A 12,808-nucleotide genomic window follows, 5' to 3' on the forward strand; every position below is an offset into this window, starting at 1 on the left:
ACTTCATGAAAGTACTGATTGCACTGATAACATCAAGTGCACCAACTGCAGTGGTGAACATCTGGCTTCGTCTAAATCTTGCCCAAAGTTTGAATATGAAAGCTATGTTCTAAAAATCAAATACACAAATAACATGTCTTTATTTTGAGGCAAAGAAATTAGTCAATAATCCATCTAAATCTTCTACTGGTCAAACATATTCATCTACAGTTTTTTCGCCTGCTCCAACATCTGGTAAGAAATCAGTTTCAACATCCTGTCAAACTGTAATAACTTGGGTAAAAGCAACTCAGATAACCTTGGGTGACAATCCTCCAGTATCACAAGAGTGTCAACGCTCCTCATCGTCCCAGACAGAATCTCAGCCAGAAGCCATGAATTCAACACGGGCAACAAAAGGCGTTGATCATCTTTCTAGCAAAGAAAAGAAAATAAATGAGGAAAAAGACCAGAGCTCTTCAACATTTAGAGGCGTCTTCACCTTTGACACCATCAGTGACGGTTCAAAATCAGTTTGAATCGCCTGACATGGAGATCGGTCCTTCGCAAACAGCGTGCAGGAGCGGCGCTACCAAGCACGCGCGGCCTCCAGTTGAACCTCCTTAGTATGGCATTAAAACAATGAAATTGCAGAGGCCTTAGGAACAATTTTAACGACCTACTATTCTTATCACGAGATTATACACCATCGGCGTTTAGTTTATAAGAGACTTAACTAAAAAGTACTGATAAGTTTGAATTGCGCCTGTATAATTCAGTGATAAAGCTTCTATTCTTGTGAAGCACGGTGTAATAGATAGCTCAGTTCCCCTTAAAAGTAACCTTCAGGCTGTCGCGGTTCGGTTTACTTTGCAGATAACCTTTACGCTTTGTTCTTTGTACATCTCTCCTTCTTCGGCTCTTCAGCAGTCCGATTTTCAGGATCTGTTCGACCAGCTTCCTGAGCCACGCATGATCATGGGTGATCTTAACGGTCATAACTCTTGGTTTGAAAGTGCCGATACCAACAATAAAGGAAAAAGACTTCATTGAAAATAATAATTTGTGCATATTTAATGATGGATCTGTCACATATTTACACCCTGGTTTTGGAACCTATCCTGCACTCCATCTGTCGCTCACAGATCCAAACGTATACAGCGAATTCGAATTGTCAGTCCACGACGATCTTTGTGGAAGTGACCACTTTCCCACAATACTTGCAGCTATAAATCCGAATGATGACACCCCCCCACCACCACCACCCCTGCAACAAGGTGGAATTTTGATAAAGCTAAGTGACCATTATTCCAGACACTGTGTGTTGACAAGTTACAATCTGACTCTTTTCTAAATACTCCAGATCCGATTCAGCTGTTCTCCGAAAAACTGAAGAATATCGCCGATGAAACTAGGCTTCTGCTAAACCACATGTTTGTGAATCATGGTTTACTGACGACTGTAAACAAGCTAGGAAGTGTAGGAAGAAGGCATCCCACTGTTCACAATTTAAATAATTTCAAAATAAATAATGCTAAGGCTCCACGTACTTTCAAACAAAGTAAACGTCAATCTTGGAAGACCTTTGCATCAAAGATTAATTCACGTACCCCAATGACAAAGGTGTGGAACATGATACAGAGAATCAAGGATACAGGTAGAAATATTAGTGTTCATCATCTTAATGATGGACCAAATGTATTAACTGATAAAATTGAAATTGCAAACAAGCTGATTAAAACTTTAGTTGCACATTCGTCTTCATCCAATTATAATCCAACGTTTCAGAAATATAAAAATCACGAAGAAAAGCAAACAACTGAACTTTCATTCTGATAATGGCGAAGGCTATAATGAACTATTTTCACTACAAGACCTGAATACTGCGCAGGCTCATGATACCGCAACAGGCGCTGGTAATATCCACTACCAGCTCCTGAAACATTTACCCACTGTCTGTCTTGACACACTTTTGAACATTTTTGATCATATGTGGACAACAGAGCACTTTCCTCCTTCGTGGCATCATGCCATTGTTGTACCAGTACCTAAGCCTGGTCGCGATCATACAGATCCATCGAACTATTGACCTATTTCACTAGCTGCGTTTGCAAGACCATGGAATGCATGGCCAATAACAGATAAGTATGGTTTATTGAATCTAATAACCTTATTACTTACATCCAATGTGGTTTTCGCAAACATAGAAGCACTATTGATCATGTGGTACGACTAGAATCCCAGTTTTTAACAGACAGACAATTTCAAGTTTGTGTTGGATCGACCTTGTCTGACTTAAAATCAGGATCAGGGGGTTCCTCAAGGCAGTATTTTGTCTGTTACTTTATTCAGTACAAAAATAAATAGTCTCTCAAAAGTTTTAAATGACTCAATAGATGAGTCATTGTTTGTGGATGATTTTAATGTTTCATGTCGTGGTAAAAATATGCATACGATTGAGAGACAATTACAGATGTGTTTAAATAAAATTCATAAATGGTCACTTGAGAATGGCTTTAAATTTTCGCAGATAACTACCAACTGTATACATTTCTGTAGGAAATATAAGCCTCATACAGATCCCGAACTGTTCTTGGATGGCTTTCCAGTTAACGTTATAAAGTAAGCCAAGTTTCTGGGACTAATTTTTCACAAACACTTGACCTTTTTATCACAAGTGTCTGAAGACTAAATGCCTGAAGGCATTAGATCTATTAAAAGTTCAAAGTGGGGAGACTACCCTCCTTCATTCATACAGATCACTCATCCGGTCGAAACTTGATTATGGCTCCATCGTATATGGTGGAGCCTGTAAAAGCAACCTAAAGCTATTAGATTCTGTCCACCACCAAGGCCTGAGATTTTGTCTTAGGTCTTTCAGAACATATTACACTGACAGTTTCTATGTTGAGGCCGATGAGCCATCTTTAAAACTTCGCCGTATCAAATTGTCTTTACAATATATCCCAAAGTTATATTCAAATGAATCCAATCCTGCTCATAACTGCAACATGAAGGATCTTCTTAGCAACATAAATTCTCGTTTAATTCTTTTTTAACAGAATTAGATTTGATATCAGACTTGTAAATAGATAAATATTTTATGATTGGAGGTTTAATTTGAAAACTAAGATTGTTAGTGGCTGTATCCTCGAGGGGGGTTAAAGTACTGTAAAAAGTATTGTCCTCTTGAGAGGGTATGTAAGTCCACACACATTCAAAGTAAATACAAACTCTCCGCTGTTTTAGTCGTAGTATATGTGTCCTTTTAAATGTATGGCTAGATGTGCCTAAATTGCTAACGACTGAGGGGATGGTGTAAATTCAGCTAGGGTCCATGCTGGTAGCAAAAGTAATGTAAGTCCCCATGGTCCCTAGTATTGTGATCTACCTTCAGTTGTTGGCGATCTATAGCCCATTTTTATATTGTTTTGTCCTCTATAGTTAAACTGTTTTAGATGCAATTACTAGTCTTAAAAGGATATCTGTGATATTTACTAGTGGTTTTACGGTTCTTCGTCAACAGGGTTTCAGTTTCTTATATTCATTCATTTTACAGTGTCGTTATTACTTGTTCTCGTCACGATTTGGCTGCAATATTGCCGATGTGACGATAAATATTAACTCACTCACTCTAAATGACATTGTGTAAACATATTTTTTTGTAATAATCACTAGTTTCAAAACAATAACATTACATCTGTATGCGACCCGTGAAGGTCCCGGGGTAGAATAGGCCTTCAGCAACCCATGCTTGCCATAAAAGGCGACTCAGCTTGTCGTAAGAGGCGACTAACGGGATCGGGTGGTCAGGCTCGCTGACTTGGTTGACGCGTGTCATCGGTTCCCAATTGCGCAGATCGATGCTCATGTTGTTGATCACTGGATTGTCTGGTCCAGACTCGATTATTTACAGACCGCCGCCATATAGCTGGAATATTGCTGAGTGCGGCGTAAAACTAAACTCACTCACTCACTCACTACATCTGTATGCAACGTATCATTCTTAATCTTTAACACTGGGCATATATATATCTTTTAATCATTCATATATTCTTCAACGAATTTATTCACAATTCCACTAAGGGTGTCACAGCAAGGTTACACGAATGTTCATTATATTTTAAATTCATTGTTGAGTTTCTGCTTTGAGATTTATTGCAGCACGTTATTTTTCCAAAGTTTATTAAAATATTCCATAAAACATATCTCAGATATATGGAAATATACGGTGAACAGCTGGTAATAATTACGTTAGAATATGCCTTTTATTAATAAGTGTTATCTCCTTCTTTTAGTTCTATAAAGAAAGCTTAATTCTTTAAAACAAATAAACAAAAACAGCAATAAAATGTATGTGTACTTCGGTGATATTAAATTCCATTGGAATCGAATATAGTTATTGTTCCTGTTGTAAGTAGTTCTGATGTTCCTACGCCAATATGAAATCCTTCCATCTGGCCATATTTGGAAAGAAATGCAAGTGTATGCACAGAACATTATGAAAGGTGTCTTTAAGAAAATAAACATACCATGACACATTTCTGAATAAATGAGTCTTCAAAACAAAATTCATTTTTTACTCATGAATGATCTCCCTACAGAAGAAACGCATTGTTGACCTAAAGCAGAAAATAACTAGAGATGAAACACCAAGAGCTTAATTTGACATATCAGTTGACAGAGCCCCTGTCCCCAGTCTAGGACATCAACATCAAACCCGGGTCTTGGCATAACAAGCGTGCGTTTTAACGACTAGGTTGCACTCCACCGGCCCTTAGAGAGTGAAGTGTTCCAGCATGACAAGGCCACTTCATATCCAGCACGCGTCACGGTCCGCAACCTTGCCGTCTAACGTCATGGCCTTCCCGATCACCAGATCTAAACCAGCCACAACAACTATGGAATGAACTCTATCGACGTAAACGTCAACGTCATGACATGCCTCAGACACTTTCAAAACCTTTCCCTTCCATTGTAATGAAGTAAAAATTCCGCAAGAGCAACTTCTTCCACTTCTCCAACCTGTACCGACCAGTAATTGCTGCCAGTGGTGACTATAAAAGTATCGACATTTGTAACAAAGTAAGAGACAACACCGGATAGTAGTTCTATTTTCACAGCTGAAGCAAACGTCATATTAACGGCTCTTAAATATATTCAAAGATACCCTAAACGTAAACAATATATAATGCATTCAGACTCTCGTTCTTGTCTTTCGGTGATTAAACATCTTTCTTGCAAACATCCACTTTTAATTGAAATTATTGAAATGCATAATGATCTTGCTACTGGCCAATACATCGTTCTCTGTTGGTTACCTAGCCACTTTGGCATTTGTGGGAACACAATGGCCGATCTTGCTGCCAAGGCAGCACTCATCAAATCTGTGACACCACGTCTTATTCCATACACTGATTATAAAGCTACCATCAGATCTTATATCCGTGATCTGATGCAAAAGAAGTGGGACACCCAAGTGGGAATCAATAAATTACATGCAATAAAACCTTATATTGGTTATACTTACTTGGATTGTCAGTCCAGGTTTGAAGAGGTCATGCGACGTATTGGTCACATACGATATACACATGCAAACCTGTTAAAAGGTTAGGATCCTCCGTTTTGTATCCCTTGTGATGAGAAAGTCAAGGTCTGGCATATTCTGCTTGATTTGGTCAAACTGTCCAGCAAGCGCTGAGGGGATGTTGTATATCCAACTAGGGTCCATGCAGCTAACAAAGGTACTGCGTAATCTACCTTCAGTTGTTGGCTGTCTATAGCCCGTTTTTATGTTGCATCGTCCTCTATAGTTAAACTGTTTTAGATTTAATTGCTAGTTTTAAAAATGTCATCTGTGATTATCTAGTTGTTTTTACTGTCCTTCGTTTACAGATTTTTATCATTCACTATTATGTATAATATCAATGGTTCCCGTCACGATGTGGTTGAAATATTGCCGATGTGACGTTAAATATTAGTAAGTATTTGGTCTCTTAAACCGACCAAGTTCAACCTCTAAAGGGAGTGTGCCATGTCTAAATTTGGCTAAGTAACGTCTCTGAGCAGTGCCATTTATTGCAGTCACAAAATAAGAAATATTACAAGACATTTAGAAAATGCGGTAATTCCTTAACTTGTTATCATTCACATTCCCCCGGTCATCCAACAGTTGTTCATAAAAATTCATTTCATTAATATCTATAAGTTTACTTTTCAAGAAAACATAATCAGAAGTTAGAGTTGTAAACCTTCCAACATATTTCTTACTACACAACCTCAGGACATACGTACAGTTAAAGACCAGCAGCGGATAGAATATATACGCCTATGTTCGTTTGTAGAAGAAATTCATTTCCAAAAGCGAGCAATTTCGATTCGTTGTTTTATTAATTAGAAATCCAACCCATTCCAAATTTGGAGTTTTATAACTTATTTCTCATTCATCAGAAAAATCTACAGACTTAATTTTTGATATCAGTGGTGCAACTGTGCTCTTTTGTGTCCCGTATTGCAGACCCATACTATAAATTGGATGAACTAAATTATCATAATTGATGAACGAAAAGCAAGTTCTATGGATAGTCAGCTTCTTTATTGCAATGAGCGCGACGTTTCGGCGACGGAACAGCGTAGAACATCCATAGAAGTTGGTTTTCCTTCATCTTTACAAATGCCTGCCAAAGAACTTCATAATTCTTGCTTCCACCGACTTAAATTCGCTGATTATAACACCTAGTACCCTAAAGGTTAACTTAGCAATGACTTCGGCTGTACACCTTCACTCTAAATGTTCCTATGACCATCACCACAGTTAAAATTAAAAGATGACAGCACAGAGGAGATATTACGATAATGGACAATCTTTGTTCTACTGTTAATTCGCAGGCGCTATTTTTTAAAATCACTGACACAAACAAGCACATGTTGAAGAGATCACGAAACGGTAGTTGATGTTAAAATAGTCTATACGTTTCCCACTGTTGTTAATTTGACCTTTTATTGATATAAGGACCACCTTTGATTGTTCACTGACAATGTAGAAACCATACGTGTAATTGTGAGGTTTGTTCATGCTTTTACTACTGCACCACACAATAAAACCTGCATTGGCCTGAACAACAGGTTGCGCGAAAATGGGCTTGAAAAAAATATGACTTCCGAAATAACATTCATGCTCCGCAAAGTATTTCCAATTACAGATTCACATGAAATGATAAAGTACATCTAATAATATTTGCTTCCATACATTACAAATATGGCAAAATTACACTTCTCACGTCAGACCAGTTTGAATTACATATATACATTTATGCATTAAATGAAATTCCATAATTAATGAGAGACAGACTGACAAGCAAATTAATTCTGTAACGAGGCCCAGCTAATAATACATAACAAATTACAAACATATTATCCTCCATGCATTAAATTACACTTTTAGAGGATGATTTTATTGTGAATGTTTAGATAGATAGAGTCCAAGGTTATATAATACATCTGTGTCAGTAGATTCCATAAAGGGTATGGGGTTGGTAGTTGTTGGGTAGTCTGTAAAGCAAGCCGGTAGATACTTTATTCTCATATGAATGTTTCACACTTCAAACGTACATGGTATTCAGTTTCCACAGTCTTTATTTTTCTAAACTAAACAGTAATCACAGATTCTTTCTTTATGTGGTATTTGTTGTGTCTTCCAGCTTCAGCTCTTAGTCAAAAGGTTTTACGTATGATATAATTTGATACATTATATTGTAACTACTGTGGAATGTCATTTCTTATATATGATTCAACCTTCAGCAGAGACTTATATTGATGATAGAATTCACATTTAGAGGAAGATTCCAGTCTTGGAGGAGTGCCATTCTTGATAGAGGGTGCCTGACAGTCTTATTTTAAATTCTCAAAGAAATATATCTACATTACCAATATTTGCTTATCCACATTGTATCAAATCCTAAGCGAAAAGGGATGTTCTTAATTAAGGTGTTACGGTTAAAAAGTGCCGTGCAAAATGTGTAAAAAATCCCATCAGAACAAGCAAAATACAACACCGAGAAGTCTGAAATTTTCAATGATACTTTATATTGCGCAAAAAATATACACATTCACAAGAGAGGTTTCATATCCAATGCAACTGAGTCAATTCTAAAGTAATGGGTCATAAAAATATAATGTCAACTCACCGAAGTCTTGATGTGAGAGTGAGAAACAGTTATGCAGAATGTAACACAGCGAGCGGTCAGACAGCGGTTATGTGGGTCAAGTGTTGACGGAGAGTTATGTACTCCAGTTAATCTGTGCGTGTCCGTGTCGACAACACGGCAACTAACCTTTATATACACAGTCAATATTTCCTGCAACTTCGGGCACATACGATCATCGCCATCAACGTAGAACACTCTAGAAAGGTAGTAGTCTCCCGGGACTAAACAAATAATCAAGGGAGGCAACTCTAGAGCACTTCCTTAAAGCTGCTGCCAAAATGCGAAAAGTACTGAACATTTATGATACGGAAAGTGACCCATAATAATTATCATTCAAAACACTAAACGTTGTGACCCAATAATAATTATTACTTGATAAATAATACAATTTACAGAAAATACGAAGGTAGCCCATGAATATCTTTCAACATAATCAAGACTTTTGAACATTTTATACGCCTGATGACGTAGTCTGTTCTTTCCAAGGTGAATTAGTCTTGTCTAGTATTTTATTTCCCTTGTCATGTAGATATACTGAAGGGCAGTCTGCCACATTCACCCACATCCTTGTTATTTGGAGTGTTTTAGTGTGAGAAATCTTTTACAGAATGATGCTTGGCCACCTTCAATCAGCTTGTTACATGACGTTCCTCAGATCTCGGCTTCTTAACATAATATAGGAACAGTCATACTTTCGCACAATTTAAAATTTTCTTTATAGCTAAGTTTTTAAGTTTTTGTTGTTGTTTTTGTAATAGTAGTGATATTTAACATGGTTTTCTGGTCACCAGAATCCTATTAATTTCACGTTTAGTTTTTTTGTAGGTCCATTTCTCATAATTTCTAACCGTCACCCTCCCGTGAAAACCATACGGTTTGTTTTCTTTAGATTGACTACCGTGCCAGTAGAGCTACAGAATTTTTCTATCACAGCTATTTTCTTCTAAAGCTGTGCAACACAGTTAGCTATGGAAGACACGTTATCTGCATATAATAATGCAGAACTATTGGGAAAATCTGTTGTTATTAGAATTCCTTCCCATCCTCTCTGTTCAAGTTGATATAGGAGTTCATTAAGTAAATCATTCCTGTGAGAACACTTAATATTGATAACGAATGTATCAGTGATTAATTATCTACAGCTGTTTACAGCTTTCACCATTTTCAGATATTTTTATACGTTAAATTATATTAATGTATATTATTAGTCTTTTTCCTCATAATGATAACAAATGAATAGGCTAAAATGTATCTTTGTATTAGTAGAGCGAATGAATTAACATTTAACCTCACCTCGGCAGTATTTCAGCCATGTCGTGGTGATAACGATCTATAAATTAAACCCCCATATTGTGACTATAACGATCAATAAATTAAGACCAAGTAAATCTATACCATATAAACCTATATTAGTAGAATGTAAATGAGCTTTAATTATTATCTTTCAGCTCAATTTCATTTGAACCATTTGAATTTTAAGAAATGCATTTTGCCATGACTTATAGTTTTGCCCTCAACTGCTCGGAGTCGCTTGATTCTGAGTACATTAACAGTATATAGTTCTGGGTAACACTGTACTTTAGTAAGATACTTTATGAGACAAGGAAGCATGCCTTATGCAGTATGTCTCGTTGTCTAGTACCAACGATTTAGTATGCAATACCTTACTCAACGTTCCCGGATTTCTGCTGTTTGCTGAGGTGTCTGACAGTGATATGCTCCAATTACCTATACTACACACAATTGACTCTGCCATGATCGAACAAGAATGTAAAAAACAGTCTTCTTTGAAATTATAACTGTAATGTCTTGAGTAGGTACGGACAAACTATAAGGATGAATAACTTCTTTATTCGGATGATGCGACGTTTTGATACTGACTGCCGTCTTGTTGTCAAGCAGGTATGAGTCAGATAAAAAGCATAGTGATAATTATATTATATATATTACAATGACCTCTCGGGAGCAAGAAACAGGGAAAAATAACTTTCTTGGTCTTTCATTAGCTTTCAACACTATCAGCCATGGTATTCTGTTTCAAAGACTGAAGAATTTGGGTCGAGCATGGCGTCCCACAGGGATGTAATCTTGGCCCACTGCTATTCGGCATATACGAAGGGTTTGAATAACAACAGAATAACAAGTACATTTTTAGCATTTCTTCAAAAATGGAATTTTGTTTTCAACATTTTTAAATTATTATTTTTTGTTACCATTTTCTTATACATATTATTGGAATAACCCTAAAAGAACATTTTGGCATTATTGTGCAAAAATACAACCTTTTATTCAATAATATCAAGGAAAATACTCACTTTTAACAGTTTGTTATATGTAACAACAGGGTCAACTTCAATGGTAATTAACCTTATTTTTGTTCCAAGAGGCGCATCTCCACACATAGGTGAACAAATTTAGGAGATGTCTGTAAAACAGCAACTTCAAAAGCAGAAGGTTGTTAATTGTCACATTATCATCTAAACATATTATAAGGCAAATGTATAAATCGATGCGATAACCTTCTTTTGATGATATGGATGGATTTTGTACGCCATCGGGTTGAGTTTATTAGTCATAGAATCAGAAACACAAGCCGAGATACCCTCCACAAACAGGTTCAAACCTCTAACATGTCTCAGAAATCCTCTTTGACCATAACTTCTACAAAAATGGGTTGATAGATCTGGCCTTTGTGATTACGTCTTTATAATCATCTGGAATCACTGGGACTTCTCCACGTGGCCTTTTTCAATTAAAGCAAAGTCGCGATCATTGGACACAAAGGTGTGGCCCCTGACAAGAAAGAAATGATCGGTTGACTCATGATGTCCAGCTTCAATGAAAGAGCTCAGAAAAAACGATTACTGCTTTATTCTCACTTTGCCCCCCACAATAATCACTGAACAGCTGTTGTTTCTCTTTTTAAGATGGTCTTCCATAAACAGGAACATACCTCTGATGATCGTTTTCCTGTGGTCTCGTCCCACATGTGCAAGATTCCATCGCCATTTGTGAAGTCATGAATACCAAAGTTAAAAACCAAAAGCATTCTCGAGTAAAACATATCACTGCTTGTTATGCATAGGAGAGCAAGGTTCTGCTGAAGGTCTAAAGAAAAAGCATCAATATCTTCAAGAGAATGGGAGCATATTCTTAGTTTTTGACGTGCAGTTTCTGCTTTCCTGGGGTGCATTTCTTGTTCTTTCTTTGAACTACGTGCTCTTGATTCTTGTCCAGAGGCAATCGCGTCCTCAATACGGGACCCGAAGAGAATCACAGGTTGAACACGCGTCAGTACGTAAGGCTCCAAAACTCAGGTTGAACGCAGTAAAAAATATCTCCCGGAACAACCATAGTGTTACCTTTACGTTGAAGGGTTCCTTTCTCTTCATTCGCATGAATTCTTCTGGCTCATGTCGATGAAGGTATAACATCCACTCTCTTCTGATGTTTAAATTCTTATGAAGATATGACCTGTTAGGACTGACTAGTCTAATGCGAATGCCGTTCCGGAAATGTTATGTGATCTCTCACTAGTTGCGTAAGTTAAATATCGACTTTTAAAAATTTGGATTTAACCTCCTTTTTTATTCTAACCCCTTCATATATGGGCATGCCCTTAACATAAGCACGTCGTCATATTCATGCCATATGAAGAACTTGGACTCTGTCAGATGCCTTATGGTTTGTTTCTTGGCTAGACCCTTATCTGGTAAAGAACAAAAGCTGTCATAATATACTACACTATATAGTTCTATAATATAGCTTGTATAGTTCTATAATATAGCTTGTATAAATAATAGCAACCCAAAATGGATAAAAATCTGCGAAACCCATTTTTAACGGAACTGGCCAAGTCAGCAAGCTGTTTTTCCCAATGGAATTAAAACTTTTACCTCCTTATGGTTACATGATATAGCAACCCAAACATGACGAGCAGATTTCTAATTCTATGGGTACTATGTCTCGCGGATTCAAATATGATTTTGTCTTTGAAAAAATATCTCACAGACTCACTCATATTCCTTTCTCCATGACTATTTTTAATTTGTCTTGGTTAAACTATTGGTTGTTTACCTATAGAGGTATGTAGGTGGCATAGATTCATCCCAATGAAGAATGTGTAAACTCTGCGACACGTGTGATGTTGGCGATATTTACATTTTTCTCTGAACCTTCTTCAAACGTCATCGGAAAGTTTTAATAACAAAATATTATGTTAAATAAACCTGTTTTAAGATTTACCGAACAATTTAAATGTATACGAATTAGTAGGGTTTTATCTTGTTTTGGGCAAACTGTGTATATTTTTGTAGTAATATGATGTAAACTGTACAATCTTCCTTGTAAACTATCCCGCCATCTCAAATATCAAGAACTGTATATTTGTACCTCATATGAACGGTGTCCCTCTGGTATTTTGTTTATGAAACCCATTTTGGGCACTGCGAGTGGGAACTGATTGGTGTTGGGCAGCAAAAAGTAAACCCTCAGTTTCACATTGAAAACCTGCCAACTTCGTTCAGGCGAAGGAGTTAATTGGATTTCTATTCTGTTCCACATACTGCACGTACCCACGATGCAATGGCTTCTCTGACAGCTCGAACGATTGACTAATTAAA

Source organism: Haliotis asinina, chromosome 4 (assembly GCF_037392515.1).
Source record: "Haliotis asinina isolate JCU_RB_2024 chromosome 4, JCU_Hal_asi_v2, whole genome shotgun sequence".
Taxonomy (NCBI): Eukaryota; Metazoa; Mollusca; class Gastropoda; order Lepetellida; family Haliotidae; genus Haliotis; species Haliotis asinina.